At 46.0% G+C, this 24711-nt stretch overlaps 1 protein-coding gene across 1 annotated transcript in view; it reads left to right on the top strand.

The window, feature by feature from the left end:
• BACH2 (BTB domain and CNC homolog 2) overlaps window positions 1-24711 on the top strand; it is a 381025-nt gene that overhangs the window by 202470 nt on the left and 153844 nt on the right. Inside the window, exon 3 of the mRNA XM_062187613.1 lies at window positions 13594-13742. The gene's annotated coding sequence lies outside the window, so the exon portion shown is untranslated. The remainder of the gene's footprint in view (window positions 1-13593; window positions 13743-24711) is intronic.

Here is a 24711-nt window from a genome sequence, read left to right as displayed (position 1 = left end):
GATGCTTTTGAAGAAAAAGCAAAGGAATCAGATACGAAGGGAAGATTGCAAAGAAAAACACCAGGTTTAATTTTTTGAGAATGTAAAGGTGCCACCAGAGACCAACAAGGAAAGTGACAGGAAGTCAGGACTACAGGATCCAAGAGGACAAATTGAAGAACATCAGGTAGAGCAAGCATGCGACAGTCTGGCAGAGAAGTAGATGTAGCCGGAGCAGCTGCTGGCTGACTTGGTGAGAGGCACAGTCATGTTAACACTGCATCTAACCCAAAGCCAGGCAGGGACAGGAACGTTCATGAAGCTGAAACAAGGAAGGTCATTTCTCATCCATTCATTACCATGGCACCAGAGGGTGTCACCCTGGGATCCATGCAGACCGGGATCCAGAACAGGGGACTATAGACAAAGTCAACTCTCTTTGGAATTCTTTTGTAGACCATTTTCACTCAGGGTTTACCACTTCTTAGGGGATCCCTGGATAGGCCTCAAAGCATCCTTATGAATATGCATCTTTGTCTGGAGGAGAGTCCTCAGGTTTCTCAGAGATCTATGGCAGGAGAAAGGTTAAGAAAGTATTTAGATGTTTCTGTTAAAGTGCTAGACTGATTTTCTGGCTGTTTGACAGATTGTGCTAAATGGTCTGGCACTCCTGATTTTTGGAATAAAAACGAATTCTTGGTGAATGATCTCACAGCCTGCCGTGCAGTCTAATTCTGCCCTGGCATTTGATAGAACTTGTTAGGGGATTAGGTAAGCCAGGATGTTGGTACATTTAGGGTCATTAAACCTTGAAGGGAAGGCAGGAAAAAAAAAAAAGGAAATCTTGCTAAATATACTGTGGAGTTGGACTGAATGCTCTAAAGGACACTCTGTGCTTGGGGCCAGAACTTTTAAACCCTGCTTAGAAACAAACTGGAGTGATGGCGCTTAATCCATGGAGATGAGTACACTGGTTTAAAAGAAAAAAAATCGCCTCTCTTTCCAAGAAAGACTGTTTTCCTTGTCCTTATATGGAGGAGGTGTGGAAGCTGGTGTTATCCTGAGTTGCATAACATTCTTTGTTAGTGGATACAACTAGTGTTGAACTTAGAGAAACAAACTAAAGCTAGCTTTGTTCTGGTAACTGACATTCTCACAGTTCTGGTTTCTAGCATAGGACAAAAAAGAAGAAATGCCACAGAGAATTAATATATATAAAAGGTTTTGTTGGATAAAATGCAGCCCCAAAAGTTTTACTTCCTACCTGTCTTTTCCTTCAGTCTCTCTTTGGTTATTGTTGTTGTAGCTTCCTTGATACTTCCTTTGGATTTACTATATAGAAAATACCCACTTCAAAGTGGACAGGCGTTTGGTGTAGCAGTTAAGATGTGGGTTGGGATACCCGTGTTCCATATCAGAGAGCCTGGCTTCAGGTCCCGGCTCCACTCCCATTTCCAGCTCCCTGCTAATGGGAACCCTTGGAGGTATCAGTGGATGGTTCAAGTAGTTGGGTTCCTGCCACCCATGTGGGAGACCTGGATATAGAGTTCCAGGCTACGTACTTCAGCCTAGCCCAGTCCCAGTAGTTGCAAGATTTGTGGGGAGTGAGCCGGTGGATGGGAAATTCTCTCTCGTTCTCTCTCTTTGAATAAAGTAAATAGATAAACAAGGTTTTTTTTAAATGTATTTAATGGATAATGGTGATGGTTGCCTAACAAAACAAAAAAGTACTTAATGCCACTGAACTGCATACCTAGAAATCATAAAATGGTTAATTTTATGTTTTGGATATTTAACCCCAATAAAAGATGTATCAAATAATAAAGAGAGAAAATCCATTTGCCTTTACGGCTTAGGCTGCATGTCAGACCTTTTCCTGTGCGCAGCACACAGATTAAGTAGCAGGCAGCAGCTCATACAGGAGAGAAGTGCTTGCTTTAGCACTGTGTCGTCCCAGCGCTGCTGCCCACTGGCTGCAGAACCTGGATCCAGCATCTGGAAGCAGATGTTGAGCCCTCAACAAATGCTGCCTTCTCCTTCCTTCCAGCCTCGCCTCACAGGAACGTGAGGAGGCTGCACTGTGTGGTCTTCCAGGGCCCATTAGGCTCTGCTCATCCACAGTTTAAACTCTCTCTGCAGAAAGACCTGCAGGACAGCATAAACCCCACATGCACAGATGTAGTCCACAGCCTCTCTATGTGAACCCATAGCAGCTTCTCCATTTCCCCATTCTTCCTCCTCCCCAGCCTACAAAGACTCATCCGTGAGCTTGGATGTGGAAAGAGAAGGCAGGAGGGAGAGAGGGATGAGATGGCGTGGGTCAAGGGACAGAAGAGGAGCCTGGCCTGGCAGTGACATCAGCAAGATCGGGGCTGGCTCTGACGGGGTCCGATGGTCTGGGGGACAGCAAGACCAAGGCTGTAGCCCTGGATCCTCCAAAGAGGGTGTGGACCTCAGCAAGATGGAGCAAATTGATTTTTATACAAGGCAGATGGTGGGAGCACAGAGACAGATCCAGAGAGAGAAACTGAGTTTGTCGTGCAAGGAGGAAGCAGCAGGAAGCAGGGCCTCGGGGGCTCCACTGAGGCTGTACTGGGGGCGGCCATGGGGGTGGCTGTTAGAGAGGAGGCCCAGGGCAGACGTGCCATCAGTCTCCAGGCAGGGCTTCAGCTAGGGGCAGACAAAATTGGGCTAAGGTGTTGAGGGCCTGGGAAGGGGGGCAATCCTCAGAGTCAGTGTCTGTTCCCTCCCTATGAACCTGTCACTGCGCTCTGCACACAGTCTTTATTTATGTGCTCCTGCGCCGGGCACTCTTCCAAGTGCTGTCTGTCAGAGGTGCACAAAGGAGAGGCTGGGTCCCTCCCTGCCACTGTGGTCTCAGCACAGATCCAGAGGGAGATGGATAATGACTCAGCAAATAAGCACGTGGGTTTGGGTTGTCCCCCAGTGGAAGGAAGCAGGGTGATATGTCGCTGTCAGGGAGAGGTCAGAGTGTGGTTGCAGAGCTGGTGTTTGAACTAGACCTGGTGGAGGAGATGGAACCAGCTAGGCTGAGAGAAGGAGAAAGACAACCCATGCAGAGAGATGAGCAGGTGTCGAGGCCGGGCGAGTCAGGAGAAGGGGCACCAAAGTGCCTCAGTGGGAGAGCAGGTAAGGAGCAAAGAGGTAGGTTTTACACCAGGAACAATGGGAAAATTGAGAGATTACAAACAGGGAAGTGATATGATTTGAAGATCACGGTGGTTCCTGTGTGGACTGTGGTTTTCAGCAAGGTATAAAGAGTCAACCTAGCCAGCCTGGAACCGCTGAATGGAGGACAAGCTGCCTGCATGGATGGCACTTGGCTGACATCTGGGACCTTGCACTTCCGGAGTGTTCTCATCAGCCCCTAACTGATAAGGATGCCTAAACCATTTGGTCAAAACGATTGCGGTTTATACCAAGCACCCACGTCTCCCCTAGGACTCTGGAATTTGGTTCCATGCCAGGCAGAGAGTGCCCTCCAGTAAAAACACTGGACACGAGCATTTCTCATGAGCTTCCCTTGTGGACAGTTATTTTGCTCTCATCACAAGTTGATGCTGAAGGAACTCAGCCTGGGCAGGGACTCTTGGAAGCTTGTACTCAGTTTCTCCAATGTCTCCCCAGTCACCAGGCTGATACTGCTCTGTATCTTTCACATCCTAAACCGCCACTGTGAGTGTGGCATATGCTGAGTCCTGTCACTCCTTCCCAGTGAATGACCTGGCCTGGGGGTGATCCTGGGGCCCTTGAACACCAGGGAGGAGTTGAAAGCAGAGAAGCCAGTGGACCAGGTGAGAAACTATGGCAATGGCAGTAGAGGAGGAAAAGAGTAAACAAATGGGAGATAAAAATAATTCGGGTGGAATTGGCAGTGAGAAGTGAGAGAACGAGGCAGGGAAAAGCAGCTCATAGGAACAGCTGGGTCAGTGGCAATGCCTTTTCCGGAAATGCTGCATCACACTCCTTTGAGATGCCAGGTGTCTCACCTTTCTGTAAGGTTATTGCCCAGTCGTAGGACGGCCCTTGCCCCCTGCTGCAAGGGGACACCACCAGCCTTGTGCGGGGTCAGACAGTGGCACCTTGCCTTGTGGGAGCCACCGGAGACCCACTTGGCACCCATGTCCTTGTAACCTGGAAATCAAGGGGCATCTGATTTTGGCAGACAAGGCTGGCAGGCAGGTGCAGCTGCCCTAGAAATGGCTAGGACTTGGCAGGTTTTTCTGTCTAAAAATGATGCAACGGTAGAGGTAAATTTCTCAGAGAGAAGGAGGCCAAGAGCGCTCAAGAGCCCAGACCATGTGTGGATCCTAGGAGCAGGCAAGGAAGGCAGAGTTGATGCCCATTCAGGCTCTCTAGAAAATCATATGAGGCTTAAAATTCACCTTGAATTTTGGTCCTTTTTAGTGGGAGGCCTAATAGGACTTTCTTTTTTCCAAGTAACTACAATACAATAGAAAAAAACTTTTAAAGTCCAATACACCTCATGAAATATAACCATTTTAGAGTGAGCAAGCTAATTGACTGTTTTTACACAAGTAAATTTCTGTAAGACCTTTAGTTTTGTCACCTTACTTGACCTTTCACTGGTAGTACATGGGGAAAGTTGTTATGTTTCCTTAGAGGAGGGGGATGCCTTCTCTCCAAATCGTAGTGACCAGAAGTGTTGTATAGAAAAGGGTATGGGGTGGGTGTTGTGGTGCAGCTGCTTAAGCTACTGCTTGGGGAGCCCATATCCCATATTGGTGTGCCTGGTTCAAGTCCCAGCACATCTACTTCCATCTAGCTTCCTGCTGATGCATCCTGGGAGGCAACAGGTAGGGACTCAAGTATCTGGGTGTGTGCCATCCGTGTGGGAGACCAACATGGAGTTCCTGGCTCCTGGCTTTGGCCTGGCCCAACTCCAGCTGTTCCCAGGCACTGGGGCAGTGAACCTACATATGACAGATTCTCTCTCTCTATCTCTCTCTTGCTCTTTCTCTGGTAGGTGGGTCTGCCCTTCAAGTTGATGAAAAAAAAATGTTTTTAGTTAAAAAAAAGTCTTAAAGCTTGGATTCAGATCACATATAGTCTTGCAGTGTGACCTTGGGTGAGGTGTTTCACTAGCCTGGACAGTTAGGTCATCTACCCATGGGCTAGTAACACCTGTCAGATTCCTAGCACTGTTCCCAACAAATAGTTCTCAATAAATGAAAATCATCGTGATTATGATGATGCATCGCTACAAGGGAGTATTCTGGTTTTGTAGATAAAGTCTACAGAACACCCCAAATTATTTCAGGTTATGTCTTTTAAACTCTAGTTTATTTTCAGCTTTTTGTCTTCACTGAATTGTGGCAAATAGTTCTGATCGTACCATTTTTTGACTGTAGAGGCGAAAACCTGAACATCCTCCTCGCTGTTTTTGTGAACTCCTTAAATATCAAAGAAGATAATTTCCAAGTTGTGGTTCTCCAACTAGAACAGCTTGGTCCTAGAACCTAAAAGGTGAAAGTGGAAACTTTCAGGGTTGTTTTATCTTAATTAATTTTCTCCATCCTGCCTCACAGGGGTGTATTTCCTCCCCTCGTCTTTCTCTGTGGCAGCAAAAAAGCACGTTTCCTTGCATCACCTTCCCATGCCAGCAGAACAAAACACAAAAGCCACAGCCTCTATGATTCACAGGTCTTTTGTTTCGTATGATTGACTGTTTAAATTCTGTTTGCAAGGTAGAGTTTTTAAAAAATTCATCTGTAGTTTCCCAACAATTCACATCAATGGACCCCTTTCTTTTTAAAACCCTTCTGTCTATAAAACGCTGTTTGCTCCATTTAGTGTTTCTGAATATGACTAAGGACTCCAGGGACATTCCAGTTACCATATTTGTCACTAAAGCTGCCACCAAATTTTTCATTTTACGTTTTTTCAGCCTGCGCTCCAGCAGGACATTTGAGTTTTGACCATTTTCGCAGATAACAGTCTTGAAATGCAATTTGTATTTTTGGACCTAAGTTTTGAGCTCTTACTTTGTTATCTGACCGCTGTAAATTGTCACTGTCCTCAAGCCAGTGAGAGAACATGAAGGGTACACACACGCATGCGGGTGTGGGTATCTGTGTAGATATGGAAGGGTCATTTATTAGCCCTAAAAACTGCCAGTCTGGGGCCGGCACTGTGGTGTAGCAGGTAAAGCCGCTGCCTGCAGTGCCAGGATCCCATCTGGGTGCTGGTTTGAGTACCAGCTGTTCCACTTCCGATCCAGCTCTCTGCTATGGCCTGGGAAAGAAGTAGAAGATGGCCCAAGTCCTTGGCCCTCTGCACCCACTTGAGATACCTGGGGGAAGCTTCTGGCTCCTGGCTTTGGATCAGTGCAGCTCTGGCCATTGCAGCCATCTGGGGAGCAAACCAGCAGATGGAAGACCTCTCTCTCTATCTCTGTCTCTGACTCTCTGTAACTCCACCTTTCAAATAAATAAAATAAATCTTAAAAAAAAAAAACAACCTGCTAATGTGACTTTGGGCAGGGGGACCAGAAGTAGCGTTTTTAAAGGTGGGAAAGTCAGATTGGTTCACGATGTCACCCACGTCCAATCCCATTGGGATGCTCCCATTGGGAGCAGAATCCCATTCTTTTGCTTGGTCAATCTTTCACCCCACATGATCCAGCTAGTACAGTGAAGAGAATTAGCTCAGAAACTCTGTATTCCAAAGCCTGATTTGTCCCTGTCCTTGGCATTTAGGCCATCCTGGATTCAGGATCATAACAAGAGCATAAAGCAGTTCTGAATATTTTGCTTTGTGTTCTTTGCATCACTTGAAATCCCAGGGAGGTGGGAAGAGCTGACAGCAGACAACTGACAAGAGAACATGAGACGCTGTATGGTAGACTGGAAACACAGGAAGCCACTTAGGAAGGATGCTGTTGGTGTTAGGTGTGATGTTGATAAAAAGACCTCCAGCGGTAGTCTTCCGGGGGAAAGCAAATAGGGCTTTGCTCATCACCTGCTTTTACAGTCGCTAAGAAAATTCCAGCTCAGAGTCAGGTTGTAGGGATAAAGAACGCCATCAGCCTTGCTTACACGAGAAGTACATTCTAGAAAACCTGATCGTTTCCCAACTAATTGGTATAAACATTCCCCTGCCCACTGTTTACAGCTGGAAACTTCCTTGTGCATTTTATGACTGTTGCTGTAATTAAATGCCATTTTCTCCTTCTGGGCTTCAAGAAAACAGGTCTCAGTGAGTTTTTAAGTGAATTTAAGATTATGCAAGAGGGAATTACTTACAGATAATTTCCCATATCTGGGATATGCTACTTTACTTGTAAGTGAATGAATAGTAACCATTCAGATAGTTCTTTTTAAACTTTCCCGCAGCTTCTCTAACAGTAAATATGAAGAAATGAAAAAGCAGTGCTTTCATGCTTAGTGTAGCATTACCATATCTCCTCACCCACCTTTTCCTAAGAGCAGTCTGGTGAGCCACTTCAAGATTTTGTGAGGTCTTCGGAAATCAATCTAGCCGAAAAGCACCAGCAGGGCAGGAAGTGTCCAGGACTGTCAGGTTCACCATTGTTTTGAGACACTTCGACGGTGCCTGGCACGCAGAGGAGTTGAGCAAAGACTTGCTGGATACATAGACTGAGTGTTGTCCCATAGGCTTCTGAGGTCTGAAGTACGTCCACCAAAGCTAGTATTTGAAGCAGCCCAGAGCTGCACTGTCTGGTAACCACTGACTGCATGTGGCTGTTGTAACTTAACGCCATTGAAATTGGTTAAAATTAGAAAGTCAATTCCTCATCCGTACTGGACATGTTGCAAGTGCTCAATAGCCACATGTGGCTGGAGGCTGCCATATTACCTGGGGCCAATCCTCAACTTTGCATCATCACCAAAAGTTGTAATGGACGTTAGTACCGACCCAAGTCAGTGGCCCCAATCTTTTTAGAACAAAATTTCCATGTGACCTTGATGTGTGCTCATAACCCACAAAAAAAGAAAAAGCCCTTTTACATCTCTCCCCGCACCGTGGGACCGTAGCCAGGACAGCTGGATGCCTACTGGGTGGCCATTGTTGTCAGACTCATCCACACAACAGTGAGACTATATACTCCTATTTGGCTTTCCCGGTTGTTAAAGTAGTGAAACATTGGGACCAGTTTTAAGCTCTTCTGAACCTTCTTCCTGTGCCCTAGAGGCCCTGGCCATTTCCCTAGGATTCCTCCCACCTCTCCTCAGTCCAGTAAAATGAGTGAGTTCATGTTTTCCCCACCCCAGGACCTGCCCCAGCACCCTAAGCTTCAGACTTCTGGGTACAGACCTCAAGAAGACCTTGAAGCCATCTCATCCAGTCTCCTCATTTTACCCAAGAAATCAATTTCCAGAGAGTCACTCAGCTAGTCTGTGACCAGTTTAGAAATAAAACTCAAATCTAACCTGGTCCTTTTTGCTGTTGTCATTGACACATCTTTTAGTATCAGTTTCCCTAACTGTGAAATGGGGATTGATATCTGTATGCCTCACAAGGTTGTTAGTAAAAAGAGAAATGGTGTGTAACATTTTTCTGTCTAGCTTACAATTTACAAAAAAAGAAAAACACTTCTTATATGCATTGTCATTCTAATCCTGCAAAGAACCTGCTGGCAGTGTTAGAGGCAATGAGTGACCGGCCCAACACAGCAAAACTACTGTGGGGTAAGCCTGCATCTCATGTGGCTTGGAAAACTATCAAATCTTTTGTAAATGCAAGATAACATAATCATGTGGCACTACTAGCTTTTAGCTTGTGGCATTGAGAGTAATAACTTTATTCAAATGATCCTTTTTTTTTTTTTTTTTTTTTACTTTGAGAATATGCCAGTTGCACAGACTTTGCCTCAGCGTTGAAACAGAAATGGGCTGCTTCAGAGTATTTTTTGAAATGAGAGAATCCAAATTACTAATTAGCTTTACAAGCGCTAGTTGTACAGCTTGCATATCTGAAGAGCTTCTGGTAATCATTTATGTTATTAGTGGTGGTTTGTTTTTTGTATTTTCCACCCGAGCAGTTAGGCCCTCTGGAAAAAAACAAAGTGTACTCTTTGAGGGGTCATTTCCTCTATTACCACTTTATTTTTCACACCCTATAGTCCTGGTGTGCTCAAACAATTACCCATATATCTGATTGTGGCCAGGAAAAGCCATGTAAGCCATTGTGTCCACTTTGACCATTGACAGGAAGAATGCTACAGAGAAGCCACAATGAAGGAGAGGGTCTCCTTTTGATACGGCTTGGGCTTTTTGATCATTTTTGTCAAAATTTTAATTTTCATTTTATTGGAAAGGCAGAGAAAGAGGCAGACAGAAATTGGCCATTTGCTGATTTCCCACGCTAAATGGCCACCACTACCGGAGCTGGGCCAGGCTGAAGCCAGGAGCCTCAAACCCAGTCTCTCAGCTGGGTGGCAGGGACTCAAGTATTCCAGCCATTATCTCCCGCCTCCTGGGGTACACCAACAGGAAGCTGAAATTAGAAGCAGAGGAACTGGAACTCTAACCGGGCGCTCTGATACGGGGTGTGGGCATCCCCAAGCAGCGTCTTAACTGCTGCACCGAGTGCCTGCTCTACTTTGATCATTTTGATAGAAGCAATCCTTTTAGACAAGAGTATTGGGAGAGATTGATTTAACTCATTCCCAAAATAATTTTGACAGATTTTTCGCTCCCACCCCCCCCCCAAAACCACAGCTATTTTATAACATGTATGCGTGTAAAAATTGAGTTTTTAGATAAAATCAATTTACAAGGGAAGAGTGAGGTTGTTTCATCCCATATAACAAAGAAATATCTCATCGATTTTCTTTTATCGCCATATGGAAATCATGGCATTCTCTACATCAGTTGTCCTGTAAGTTTAAATACACATTAAGGGGGAAAGAAAGAACCATTATCAGAAGAAGATACACTGGAAAGGAATGTCAGTCCTTCACACTCTTCCTTTGCAATGTGGGCCCTGCAGGATGGCTCCTGCAGAGGGGACGTGAGGAGCAGGAGGGGTGTTCTGTCATCCACGAACTGGGGACTCGAGAGACCGCGATCAGTATGCACACGCACGCCCACAGAGTGGCTTCAGGAAACGTGCCCCTCAGGCACCCAGAGATCTGGAAGTTTGCCAGGAAAGAGATGAGGACTCCAGATGTGCACATTGATACCAGGCTGTCTAGGCCAAAGGAATAAGGAATGTGCCATAATGCATTTGCATGAGGGTGTCCAGGCAGTATAACGAGGGTGCAGATTCACACGCCAGCGCCAGTTTGGTTACCTAGGTACCTGTGGCCACTTTCAAAAATCTACAGGCAGTCAGCGTGGATGAGAATAGCTGCAGATTAAAGTTACAAAACTGCACGAGAAAAGAGGAGCATGGAGCTGTGCACAGTGCTTTGGCAGCCTTAATTTGTAGTAGTCACACTGGGGAAGGATGTGTTTATGCGTTTGTATGTTTGCTTTTCTAAGTGTACTTTGTGTCTTCATGTCTTGCTTCTTGTATCATCTCTTCTGTGTTGTATATCAGACTCTTATTGTTATTAATTTATTTGAAAGGCAGAGTTATAAAGAGGGTGAGAGAGAGAGAGAGAGAGAGAGAAATATCTTCCATCTACTGGTTCACTCTCCAAATGGCCACAATGGCCAGGGCTGGATCAGGTCAGAACCAGCAGCCTGGAACCCCATCTTGCCTCTCCCACATGAAGGGCAGGAACCCAAGCACTTGGACCGTCTCCTGCTGCTTTTCCAGGCACATTAGCAGGGAGCTGGAACAGAAGTGGAGTAGCTGGGACTTGAACCGGCACTTGGCACTCATATGGGTCGCAAGTGCTGCAGGCAACAACTTTGACCCACCACGCCACAATGCCAGACCCATGTATCAGACTCTTAACTCTTGCTCCCAGAGACACAGCTTCCTTCCTGACAACATGGGACCTTCAGTGGGTTTGCCATCATCTGGAGTTGGCTTGGCCATCTTCTCTGCATCACATGGATGCTGTGATGGTGCTGACAAAAGAGTGAAAAGGCGAAGTGTATGATGCATAGCCAGACTTGGCCTCATCTTGGTACTGAAGACACTAGGCTCACATAGATCTTTGAGATCCCAAAGCTCAAATTCCTCTGAGCATATTAGACATAAGAAGGTGGAAACACATGTTTTTAAACATGCAGCCACACCTTTCGATACCGATGCACTCAGCACCAGATGAGATAAAGCGCGCAAGGCCCCTGGACCAGGTTGACAATGCTGTGAGCACACGTGCAGGTCACCTTGCATTCACCTGTCTGCCTGGAGTTTGTCTCAGTCTCTTTTCTCTGAGGCCATGCTGAGGATGAGCAAAATATCCAAGAAACAGGAGACGACCAAAAGGAAGGGGAACACAAGGCCTCCAGTTCCAGCTACTAACATTTCAGCCTGCAAACAACCCGCAGTTTTTCTTCTCAGGATTCTATGTGAATGATGTCTGAGCTCCCCCACACTCCTTCCCTGTGAAGACCCCCAGGGACAAGTCATGCTCCCCCCCAACTCCAGACTGGGTCTGGCCCAGATATGGTGGGGAACCCACCTTAATCCCATGCTGAAAACAGCAAGCTCCTTACTATATACAGAAAACCAAAGGACAGTCTCCTAGGATGAGTCGCCCATGACTGGAACTGTGTGAGAAATGGGGGGTACAGTGTATCTCTCCATGCCCGTGTTCCAGCTGGTGAACCTGACTCACCAGGCACCCATGCTGCTGGAAAGAGGACAGATGGGTGCAGTCTTTCTAGAAAGCCAATCATAACCCCTGAAGTTGATGCTCTTTCACTCCGGGATTCTTGTTCAGGGAACCTACCTAAGAAAATGTTCAGAAATGCAGACAATTTGGTGCTCAGCTGTCTCCCTCCACATGTTATTTGCTGTAGCAAAAATGCAGAGCCATCAGTCTCTTGCCCACTGGCTGTAATTTTAGTTATCTGACCTACCTCTGCCTCCACGGGCACGGATGTGCGAGAAGACACCCTACCTAGTGCTCATTGTTGGGTGAAAACATTAATCTGTCTTACTGGGAAATGACATGACATCAAATATCTGAATCTCTCTTCACTTTCTAAAACTTTGCTTACCGAACAGAAGTGATTTCTAAGATACATTGAATTAGTTCCTTACAAATTAGAAAATAAATAAGCATTAGTTAACCTTTAAAAATAAAACAAAAATGAGAGAAACGGTTAAATTAACAATGCATTTCTGTGGGGTAATAATATTACATAGATATTTAAAAGCATGTTTTCTAATACTTTTTAATAACTTGGGGGAAATGCTCATATAACTCACATTTTATTTAATAATTAAATGAAAAAATAGAAATAAACATTGAATATGTTTGTGGATCTGCAAAGAATATTGGTCCACAATCCTTTATGTCTAGATTTTTTTTTTTAAGATTTATTTGTTTGTTTGAAAGTTAGGGAGAATGGGAAAGAAAGAGATCAGTCTTCCATCCACTGCTTCACTCCCCAAATAGCCACAAGAACCAGTGTTGGTCCAGGCCAGAGCGGGGAGCCTGGAGCTCTGTCTGGGCTGGGTTGGTGGCAGGGACCCATCTACTGCATTCCCAGGAGCATTAGCTGGGAGCTGGATCAGAAATGGAGCAACCAGGACTCGAACCAGTGCTCCAATATGGGATGTCATTGTTGCAGACGACAGCTTAGCTCACTGTCTCAATCCTCTTAACCCCTATTTCTAAATCCAGAAGTTTTTTGAGTGGGAGGGTGGGAAGAAACTTCTTGGATAGATAAACCTGGCTTGGTCTAATATAAGCCTTTATTTTATCTCAATAAGAATAAACAATTACTTTTTGTGCTTAATTATTTAATATGTTCAGTTATGGGTTGCTGCTGTCTCCCCTTATAGGACATTATGTAATAAATGGTAGTTACAGCATGAAACTCTAGGAAATCCATATAATTTTGAATTCAGAACCATACCTGGCCGCAGGAGTTTCAATAAAGTGGTTATGAGCCTATAAAACAAAATTTCATTAGTGGTTTGTCAGTGTCAAGGTTACCATATATTTTTTTTTTCTTGATGCTTTTCTATGTTTTCCAAATGTGGCTATAATATGCCTATGTTAATGTATCATCAGGAAAAAATGAGTAATTTAAAAACATCATATTTGAGGCATCAGAGGATCATCTTATTTCAGGCAGAATTCTCGAGTTAATCACTTGCTTCATGCGTCTTGTCTAGTTACGACAGCCACATGTGTCTTACACCGAGATGTCCCCATTTGTTGAAAGAAAGCATTCATGATGTGAAATAGAGAAGGAGATAACTGATTGGAGACTGATCCGTCTCCAAGCTGCTTTAGGAGTCAGGAGAATTCTAAACAAAGCACTTGCGGGAATAGGACTTCCTGCTGGGTGGAGCCTGGGCACTGGGGCCCATAGGTGATTTTATGATGTTCTGGCTGTGTGACTGGTGAAGAGGCAGACTTAGTGTCCGGATCCTAGAGAACAGAGTGGGCAGTAGTGAGGTCACAGGAAGGAGCGGGGAGCATTCCCAGGCCAGGTTTCCTCCGCTAATGGACAACTCTTCTCTCCTACCCAGGTGGACACTCACTGACCTCTCAGAAGGTGGCCCCACAGAGCTTTGGGGTCCATGTCTGAATGGATTGCTGTAGCCTTCTCATCTCTCCCTTCGCCCAGTCCCCTGCATCCTAAGACTCAAAGCCAGCACAGGACCTGGAAGGATTATATGTAAGTTTTGACCAAAGGTTCTCGTTCTTCACTAAGCGATTCTGACCATTTTCTTAGGCAACAAATAGCCCAGGTGCAAACAGCTTGCTCTCATCTCTTTCAACCAAGTGTCTCAAGAGTGAGAAATGAGGAAAGGAGAAAGGGTTGGAATCTGCACATTGCTGCTCTCTTGATTCTTAAATCTTAGTTTGCAACAGACTCACCTGGGGGTGCTTATAAAAATGCAGGTTGCTGGGCCTCCCACCCAGGGTTTCTGACCCTGTCTCTCTGATGTGGGCCAGCAATGTGCTTTTCTGACAACAGGTTCCCAAGGGATGCTGATGCAGCTGGTGTAGACACCCCAGGTGGGAAATCGCTGCTTGACCCCCGGTGTGAGCGATAAAGGAAGAAAACCAATACCATTCACTGGTGATATGGAATGCCTTACTTAATATGGGCACTTGTGTCTCGGAGTTCCCAGGCCTGCGTGGTGCCTTCCCATTTGAACACCCAGCCACAGAGATGCCACTATTCAGTGCCAGCTTTCTCTCACAGTTGCTAGGACTAGTCATTCTTTGCCCTTGGTTTCCAACTGGTGTGACTAATCACGCTGTTATTAGGCTTAAACAAAGGCCCTGGTCCTCTTGCAGGTGTGCCCACCATGCTTTTAGATACACTCAGAGGGGAAAATCTTTTTCCCCCTAGGTTGGGCAATATATTGTTCCCTTTCATGGTGAGTCATCCTGGTATTATCCCTTCCTCATAGGCTTAAATAGGACTTGATTGACAAAACACATGTGAGAAGGGACACACACCTCCAATAAACAGCCCAAGTCAGCAAAACCAGATTGGGTTTTTTTTTTTTTTTTTTTTTAAGTTCTTGGGATTGACATTTTTTGGGGATCAGCATGTTGTTGTGTTTAGAACAGGCCAATCGCCTGTCTCCTGAGATCAGGTGCAGTCCATTGTCTGTTATTAGCAAAAAATAGAAGATTGTGGTGAAACTAGCCCATGCTGGGTTATGTGTGACCATATACCTGTAGATGTACCAAGGGATCTTCAAAAAGTTCATGGAACCGCCTGCCATAGAAAAGCTATGCATGGACTTTGAAACATTTTGCAGGCAAGTAAACTTCCATTTTCTGTGAACTTTTTGGTATGCGCCTGTGAATATATGTGTCATTTGTGTATTTCTGAGCTTTCATTGTAGGAATTTTAAACAACATTTCTTTCTGCTATTTTCTTGAGTTGATGTGAGTGCAAAAATAGCCTGAGTGATGCTGTCCAGGAAATGTTTGAGAAATTTCTGGGCACTTTAAGTCTCTGGGTAAGCACTGTGATTTATAACATTTTACTTGGATATGGTAAATGTTATCACTCAAAGTAGCACTTAGGATTTACAGTTCTTTTATTATAACGCTCTGGAATTGAAAATAATTACTGTTAATAAAGCGACTGCCAAGCAACTCAGTAATGAAGCGGCATGTCTATTGCCTCAACACGAACCACGCCAAAAATTCTGGGATAGATTTGAATGCCTACGTTTAAAATAAAACTCACAAAATTAGAAAAAGAAGACCCAAAGCGATGGGTGATGCAAAGAGTTCTAGAATGGAATTAACCCAGCGGCTCTCTTCTGGGGCGGGGGGCCGGCAGGGCTGTGAGTGATGCCGGCTAGTGCCGCGCCCTCACAGAGAGCAGCATTGCTACCTGGCTCCGCTGAGGTGTTCTGCACCTGCACGGCGTTTTGGGAAGAGAAGGGTCTCAGTGTCTGACTCATCTTCAGCAGCGAGTGAAAGATGCGGGGCTTGGCTGTGTCCTGCTCTGCCATTCTGCGAATCCTCACAGCTACACCACAGGGTTCCCCTAGGCTGACTTTGCTGGCGGTCAGTTTCCTGTCTGTAGGGCAGGGGAGGGAGAGACTGCTGTGCCTCCTCAGGTGGCTCCCGAAGCCTACAACAGACCCCTCTGACCAAGTGCCCATCCGCCTGAAAACCTGGGCGGGAGCGGGGGAGGGCAGAAGCCGCAGTTCTTCCTGCTGCATTTTGCTGCGAGCCTACAACTGCTGTTTAGTTTGTTAATTTAAAAATAACTGATGTCCAGATAGTATGGTGATTCCTCAAAAAAAAAAAAAAAAAGGGACAGAATTACCCTAGGATCCAGTACTTCTACTTCTGGGTGAACACCCTGAAGAAATCAAAGTAGGGATTTGCACAGGTAGATACCTGTCCACTGGTATTCGTAGCCACATCGTTCATAGTAGCCGAAGGTTGCCTGCGAATCACAGGGCAGGGTAGTGGGTGACCTGTAGTCCTATGAGGACCGTGCAGCATGGAACCCACTAGGTTAGCTCATTGGCCCTGCTTGTGATTTCTGCGTTTCTAGAAAGTGGGCCTAGGAGAGCAATCAGCAGATCTCATGGTGCCTACTAGCCGCGTTTTCTCAAGGTCTCCTTCATTACCTTCAGGCCCCACCCTGGGGGCTGACCGGGAGACCTTGGAATTCTTGAAAAGCACTACAGAGATATGCATAGTTGAAAAAGCCCAGGAACCACCCTTCTGAATTATCTGGCTTTCTCCTTAAGATATCAAGGTTGACAGACTGATTGATTCGTTGAGTGATGTGAAAGTTGGAAAGATACATAGATCTCCCATCTGCTGATTCACCCCCACCCCAGATGCCCACGGAAGCCAGCACTGGGCCAGGCTGAAACCAAGAGTGAGACACTACATGCAGATCTGGGCAGTTCAGTGTGGAATGCAGATGTCCCAAGCAGCAGCTTACCCACTGTACCAAATGCTTCTCCCAAGATATCAACGGGGTGTGTGTGTGTGTGTGAGAGAGAGAGAGAGAGAGCGAGCGAGAGATACACAATTATATAGTTATATGTTTGGCTCTAAGAAAAAAGGATAAACAAAACCAAAAAAAGAGAGATAAAACTGAGTCACCAGTTGAAGTACAACATGTATATAAATCAGTCCCCTCATTCTCACACCAGGATTTGCAATCCTGCTTAGAAAGAAAATCTACTATTTTCACGTAGCAAGTGGAGACCAGGGCAAAAAAATTTCTGAGTCAGTTGCTAGGGGGTTCTTCTAAGATTAAAACAGGTGGAGGTGGGGGAAGGGATTAAAGATTGGGAGGGAAAAGCAATCCAGGCCAGCAAATACAAAGAGAGAGGAAAGTACAAGGCTTAGTTTGTAGCTTTGCCATCCACATGGACCTTCCAGAACCCAGCCTAGAGTGAAATGGCGTGGATGTAGACCCTAATCAAAATGTGAGTTCAGAGGATGTCTTCTTTCCCCCAGAAGACCATCATGAGTAGAGTGAGTAGAGTGATGTAAGGTGGAGAAAACCCACACAGACAGACCCCTGGGGGCTGTGTTTCCTAGGAATCAGATGTGCCTGGTTTCAGGCACTGAATTCATGTTTACTGATGGCTTAACTATCTGGAGCCTAACTAACGAGAACCCTAAGTTAACTAAGCATCCTTCCTCACCCCCAGCCCATCCCCTCCCACACACCCCACCCTACCACACACACCCCACTTCCCCTTTTCAGAGATAAAGGTTCAGAAAACAAGATAGCTTTGGTTTTTAGTAAAGAGGGGAAATACGCCCTGGAGGATATTTGTAGCTGATGTCACTGACCTGCTGAATCATAGAGAATGGCTGAATATTTTCAAATTAGGGAAAGACATTGCTTTGGGAAGATTGTCAACAAAAACATCTTCTAGCTACCAGAAGACTGAAACAAATAAACAGAAATCTTCTTGAGCTCAAAGAGTCTAATTAACTGATGTTTTATTGTGCCTATTTTTGTGCCTTACCAATAATCTAAAAATGTTGGCCGGGGATAGAAAACCAAACCATTCATTTTTAATCTTCTTGAGAAACTGCAGGTTTGGTTTTTACCACCTTTCCAGTGCTGGCGTTTAAATGTTACATATTCTGTTTATGTGTTGAGGCACTCTAACAGTTTGAAATTACTGATTTTAAGAAGACTGAATCCAATAATTTTGTGAACCTCAGTATTTAGCTCCTGTTATAGTCATTGGAGAACCATTGGCAGAGTTTTGAAGCCAATTCTGGTTTTGGGTTTTTTTGGTTTATTTTTTTAAGAATGTACAATATGATTCCTTGTAATGGATTCAGTTTCACATTTATATTCTACTCCAGGCATCATAAAAATTAATTTTAATTCTCTGGGTATTCACCAGTGGTACAGTAAGCTACAATATTACCGGCGTGATAATATACATTAATATATAAATCAGAAATTTCAAACAGTATTCCCTCTGGGTCTCCAGATAAACTAAGCTATATTGTGTTATACCATTGACTACCAAAAGCGATAGCAGTTGTTACAGAAATTTATCCATTTATTCTAATAGTTTCCAATCTGTTAATCTTTGTAGAAATGAAGTTTTCCCTGGTCGCTAATTTAACTCAGGGCACCGTAGCATCTGTTGCCAAGGGCACCCCTTTGAATTTCTCAGGGCCTGGCATCAGCAGCTTTTTCCAGCTGCAAGGTGCACAGAGCATATGTCATGAGGAAGAGGAGTATCTCTGCTCTTCTGCCCTAGCACGGTATTTGCAAAGCTTTGGAGAAGGACAGGATTGTTAGTCCTTGTAGGGATTGGCTGGAAGCTCTGATCTGTTACTTCCAGCAGATTTGTTTCCTATATCCCATGCCTTATTTGTCACCAGGTCAGATTATGATACTGTGCTCTCTGTATTAAGTGTTCTTCATTTCTAAAAGAGCCAGAGTCATAGTAATTGTCACCTTTCATCAAAACAGGAGCAGCTATGTTTCCTTATTATCCAATTAATGTATATTTATTCTATATAATTTGTATAATAATAGAAATGAAAAAAGAAGAGCATAAGTTACCTGTGATCTAGCTACGCAGATACAGCCTACCTGGCGACTCATACTCTTGCATGTTTTTCCAGAGTTGTTTTCAGCTAACCCACTATTTCCAGATCTACAGGCGCTATCTGGACTGATAAATGTCTCACGTTGATGGCACTGGGAATGAGTTCTTTCATAGGACAGCGACCTCTCCAGTGTCCTACGAAGGGCAGATAGCTGCATGAACACACCAGCATCTCTGGCAGATGGAAATTTCCATCAGTATTTTTACTTCTATGTTTTGTCAAGAAAAATGATCTGTGTAGCCCTGCAGGGTCTGAGTGGGCCTCCAGAATCGGGAAAGAAAGATTCAATGGTGTACGCCGTGGTTTTAGTGTTAGGTCAAGTGATTGTGTTCTAGTCATTAACAATCAGCAGTCAGTGTACTGCAAGGCAGTTTGGCAGAAATGGGAAAAGTTGGCCGGCGCCGCGGCTCACTAGGCTAATCCTCCGCCTTGCGGCGCCGGCACACCGGGTTCTAGTCCTGGTCGGGGCACCAATCCTGTCCCGGTTGTCCCTCTTCCAGGCCAGCTCTCTGCTGTGGCCAGGGAGTGCAGTGGAGGATGGCCCAAGTCCTTGGGCCTTGCACCCCATGGGAGACCAGGAGAAGCACCTGGCTCCTGGCTTCAGATCAGCGCGGTGCGCTGGCTGCAGCACGCCGGCCGCAGCGGCCATTGGAGGGTGAACCAACGGCAAAAAGGAAGACCTTTCTCTCTGTTTCTCTCTCTCACTGTCCACTCTGCCTGTCAAAAAAAAAAAAAAAAAAATGGGAAAAGTTAATGTAGCCAGATGGCCCCATCCCCTCATCCACAATCCAAACAATATGGACTCCAGTGCATCTCTGGGTTTACAGTTGTTGGGAACAAAGTCCCGTTCAAAGATACACCTTCCTGTGCTGTAAACCGGAGTTCTTCAGCTTTGCCTCCCGTATCCCCATTCGGTGAAGCATCTCTTCGGATTCCTCTGGGGTGGTCCGGTAACCACTTGAGTTGGCTGAAATCTCCGTCCTCCCCTTGAGATAGCGCTCGGCCATCAGCCTGGGCTGAATCCCACCACTCAGCCGTGATTAGGAAGCCTTTGAGCTCCCACACAGTGGCCGGCACTGTGGCGTAGTGAGTAAAGCTGCCACCTGCAGTGCGGCATCCCATATGGGCGCCAGTTCAAGACCCAGCTGCTTCACTTACAACCCAGCTCTCTGCTGTGGCCTGGGAAAGCAGTAGAAAATGGCCCAAGTCTTGGGCCCCTGCACCCGCATGGGAGACCCAGAAGAAGCTCCTGGCTCCTGGCTTCGGATCAGCACAGCTCTGGCCATTGCTACCAACTGCGGAGTGAACCAGCGGATGGAAGACCTCTCTCTCTCTCTGACTCTCCTTCTCTCTTTCTGTATCTCTTTCAAATAAAATAAATCAATCTTTTAAAAATACTATATAATAGCTAAGGGATTGTTAAAGGGATCATCTGAGAACTGTCATACAAGTGTCACGTGTACAAACTCTTAAGAGTGAGGTAGGCAGTATTTGTCAGCAACTTCTAGAAGCAATTTTATGTGTTTTTTTTTTTTTAAATAGTCTGTATTTGGCATTAGTTATACCTGGGTCTTGTCATCCCCTGTACCAGGCTCTAGTTTCCTTGAAAGCAGAGACTGCATTCCTTCAGCTCCTCTGTGTCCTTAGTTGGAAAGGGGACCCAGGACGTATTGACTGGAGCGACTGTGTCTGTGGCTCCTCGCTGACAGGCGACTGTGCGTGCCCGGCCCAGGTCCCATGTTTCGGCTTCTTCCTCTGACAGTGGAAGGGTGCTGTCTTTGCTGAGTGTCCCCGGCCGTGTGTAGTGCCCCGGTTGGGTACAGGTGTGGGGAAGCGGTGTACAGTACTTTGATCGGCCCCTGGCGGAGAAGATGCTAATGTGGATAATGAGAATGGGGCTCTTTGTCTTTACTTTCAGTTTGACCACCTTACTGCAGTGAGTCATAGCGCTCACGGGCACATCACGGAGCCCGAGACTGGCCCTCGGACTGTTCATGACTTTGTATATCTGAATTTCCCCTTACATTAACAGCCGGCATTTGTCATATAATTTCAAGAACACGCCACAAGTTAGTTGGCTTTGTAGTTGACATTGAGATTAACTTTCTCTAACCTAAGCCAGTGAAAACTAAAATGCTCCTCACCACATAAAAAGTTTTGCTTTCGCTGTGTTCAGACCCCTCCCACCTTGTCACAGCACAGTCATTTGGAGTGTGATTTGGGGGCGGTGTGGTGGTTTCTCAGTGGTGTATGACCCACTTTTTTGTAATACTTAATTGCCCGTGTTTTTACAACACGAGTCAGAAGTTCTGGCGGTAGTGGACTGTAACTTCAAAAAGGTTTTGAGAGACATCGCATTGGTGCTGCCCGGGCCCCGTGCATCTCAGAGGAAGGTGCTGGCTCTGCAGGGCGCGTGTCAACTACCCGAGGATAAGAGAACCTTCCCTCTAGTTTCTGGATAATGAGCAAGTCCACAGGTAAAGATGCCTTCCTCAGAGTTGGCTTTTTGTGGCTTCATCCCTTTGTTGAGCTGGACTTGGAGGTTGTGATGGCCAGGTGCGTGCGTGTTGTGGTGGTTTGCGGAGGGCTCCGAGGGACGAGCCTTTGCGCACCCGGAGACCTTAATGACTTCTGCTTAAAAATCCGACAAGATCGCAATCTGATCTCTGATCTCTGTCCTGGCTGTGCCCCTTGGCAGACGATGACATCCTAGCCATTGGTTTTGTTTTCTTATTTGCCGCCAGCGTGGTTGTCTGTAAGCAGGAGAGAGCGGCTTCTCTCTGTAGCGGTGTCCGCGCATGAGGGGTGCTTGGTGAGCTTCAGGCTGTGGGGTGGTGAAGTGCCGTCAGGGCAGACGGACAGGGCGGAAAGCTCAGGAGGGAACGGACGGCAGGCAGTCCTGTGTGTGGGTGAGCTGCTTGCTCTGAAAACTAACAGACCTAAGTCAAGGGCGATTGGCTTCCTTTTGGCAAAACCATCCCTGACAGCCTGCTCTGCTTTAGAAATGTGTATGCCTCTGATTCCACCTTTGCTCATTTGAAGGACTCTTGAAATACCGTCATTGTTTCACATCAGAATATTACAGCGATCCGTCTAGCTGACTGTGCACAGATGTGAGTGTCGTCCTTTGCTGAGGGCCAGCACGGGAGGTGTCCCCAGCAGGCTGGGGGTGCACCGGGAGCCATGGCAGCTGAGCATCTCTGAATATGCCCAGCGATAAGTCAGCCTTGTTTTCCCTGAAAGTCCTGATGCAGAAGCAGTATGAAAGTACAGACACTAACTGGAAAAAATGTCACACATTTGAGCCGCTTTGCATCCCTTGTTAGTTCGAACCCTGGGTTTTTCACATTTATGAAGTTGTGCAGTAGGTGGAGCAGTGTGGGTGGCCCAGAAAAAGCAGTGGTTAGAATAAGATTTTCCATTTATTGCCCTTTGTGCGTGGCTAAAAATACAATTCATACAAATCAGAATATGTGGCGCTAGCAGAATCACTCTGTTCATTCTGATGACCGGTTTGCCCACATCTTTGCGCGTGTCTGGTAAGTGGGAAAATGGGAAGGAGAGGTGCCTCTGTTGAAACAGCAAAAAGCAGCCAGGATTTTGCACCGTTGGTCTACATGTGATAGTTTATCAGCATTTTCCCCTTCTGAAGGAAGAAAGGCACAGCTCATACATAAACAGTTTGTGCCCATGGCAGGATAAGGAAGGGCAGGGGCCTCGAGTCTTCTCTAAAAAGGAATCGCCCTGTTTGAAATGCCATCTTGCAGCATCCATCTTCTTGGCTCATCGTTAGAAAGGGCAGGGTCTCTTAGGAGGGTTTTCTGAGAGATTGGAAAATGCGTCTCTTTGCACGCATGGCGGTGAGGTGCGGCTGGCGTCAAGGACGAGCGTATGCCTGCCCTGTAGTCTCCTCTGCAGACAGACGGTGGGGGAGAGCTAACCAAGAAAAAACTCCCCTTCCCCCGGCTGCCGAGTCTGCTGCCACCACAGTCGGTGACAGCATGTCAGTTTGTGGCTAGAAGAACCACCAAAGAGAGGTGGCGTCAGCGTTCGCAGGGAAATTTGTAGCTGCGTGATCCCGGCGATGGTGCTGTCCCCTTCCACCGGCTGAGCGGTGGTGGCATTTCCAAAGAATGAGAGGGTCTACGAGCGTTCTGAGTCTTTTTGTCTGATGTAATTTGTGAAGTGGGTGAGTCAAGAGAGCAGTCATTCCAGAAGCCTCTGAAAAAATGAGAGACTGAAAATCGCATTCCTCCGAGGATGGCAGCCAGCGTGGTGCAGTGGTTCTGCGTGAGATGAGAGCTTTGGGTGAAAAAAAAGCCCCGGATCAAATCTTAGCTTAGCTACCTGTTGACCTTGACCTGTGCGCTCAGCCTGAGTGTCTCTGTTTGGAAGTGGGAACAGGAACAGCACCTGCCCCAGAGACTGGGTGGTTGTGCAGGTTCCATGAGATAAGGTGCATGGAGCTTAAAGCCATTGCCCTGTAAAACCAGGGGGTCTGATTCTGACTTGTGCTGTCGCGTTGGGAGAAGAAGTGCAGAATCTGGAGGCTCCCCTCTAGTATGCTCAGAGTGCAAATTTTGGAATTCAATGGCCTAAAGATTAGCCTCTGGTTGAGTGTTTCTCAATCCAAAGGATACATGCATTTCCAGGGCTAATTGGTTCTTTGTGGGTTACCGTGCAATCTAGGGTAGAAAGTGTGTTTCTCTTCTCTATTTTGCCATTAAATTAGTACACTGTAAGCCTCTCTTTTATGATCGGCACTGTGTTGGGCATATTCAGTTATTTTACCTTCTCACTGTGCTTTTTATTTAAGCACGGGTATTTCAGTTGCGTGTTAATGGTGGTACCTGCTGGTGTACATTATGAAAGAGAGAGCACTAAGGTAGTAATCAAACAAGGTTTTAAATATTTCAGGTGGAAATGGGCAAAACTTCAGGAGCAATGAACTTTCACAGTGGTGTGGAAGATATGGAAGATAATTGCATCTGTTATAATTCCAGATATTGATCAATCCGATGAGTGATGAGTGACCAAATGCTGACAGGCGGGAAATAATTACTGTTGCTCTTACTTTTATTGACTTTTATTTTTGCACATTATTTTGTGTCTCACGTAGACCTGCTCTTCCAGGAGTCTTTTGCCACCCACCAGAGTGTGTTCCATTGTAAAATAAACATGTGTCTCAAAATGCAAGGTTGTAGTTGTGGCCATCCCTTCTCTTTTCCGATTGTTCGAGTTCAAATCAGGCTTTTCCCTCATGTCCTTCGTGACCTTCCAGGGATGCTGTTTCTTCATTTATCAAAGTTAAAAAGAAATTAGGGTGGCACCTTGAGTTGGCCTCACCTGGGACCTGACAGGAAGTGATAAATGAGACCAAGAAGCTAAGGAATTAACACATGGTGTATTTGTACAACAGTATTGTCTTTATTTCGTCATCTGGCACATTTTTGCTGGGTTTTTATTTCTAATTTCTCTTCTGATTTCCCTTTTCATGGTGTGTCCTCCCACCCCTGTCCCAAATACAAAGTCTGACTTGTACTGTACAATATTAGCACCGTCATGGGATTATCTGGGCTTTCGACGGTGACGGCATCAGCCTGGGGCGAAGGCATTTCTCCGGGAAGGTCCATCTTTCATTAGCACAGTGCCCTGGTCCTTCCAGCGAGTCCAGATGCTGCTGCTTTGGCCGCTCTTCTCTGGTGCGCCGAATGGGAGATTGCTGCTGAGGCAGAGCACATTCCAGGGTGACTCTCCGAGTTCCTGGCGTCGCAGGTGCAGCCGTAAACCATTGTCTTTGCAGACCTACTACACTGTGGCACAGACAGAAGTGTCTGTAAAAACCCTGGGCCAGAGAAGGCGATGAATTAAAACTGTGGCTGTGGTTCCCATCCACACCTCCATACGGAATGACGGAGAAGCTGAAATGCCTGCCACTAGAGCACCTTGTGCTTCCTCCCGTGTAGCAGCCAGTTCTAACCTACCCTTCGTGTGCAATTTGAGGGTACTGCCTGGGCCAGGCTCATTTTTCCTTTGGTTGAATGATGTAG

This window comes from Lepus europaeus, chromosome 3 (genome assembly GCF_033115175.1).
Source record: "Lepus europaeus isolate LE1 chromosome 3, mLepTim1.pri, whole genome shotgun sequence".
NCBI classification, from domain to species: Eukaryota; Metazoa; Chordata; class Mammalia; order Lagomorpha; family Leporidae; genus Lepus; species Lepus europaeus.
Note: the sequence above shows the minus strand (reverse complement) of the source record. Positions and strands in the feature narration are given on the sequence as shown.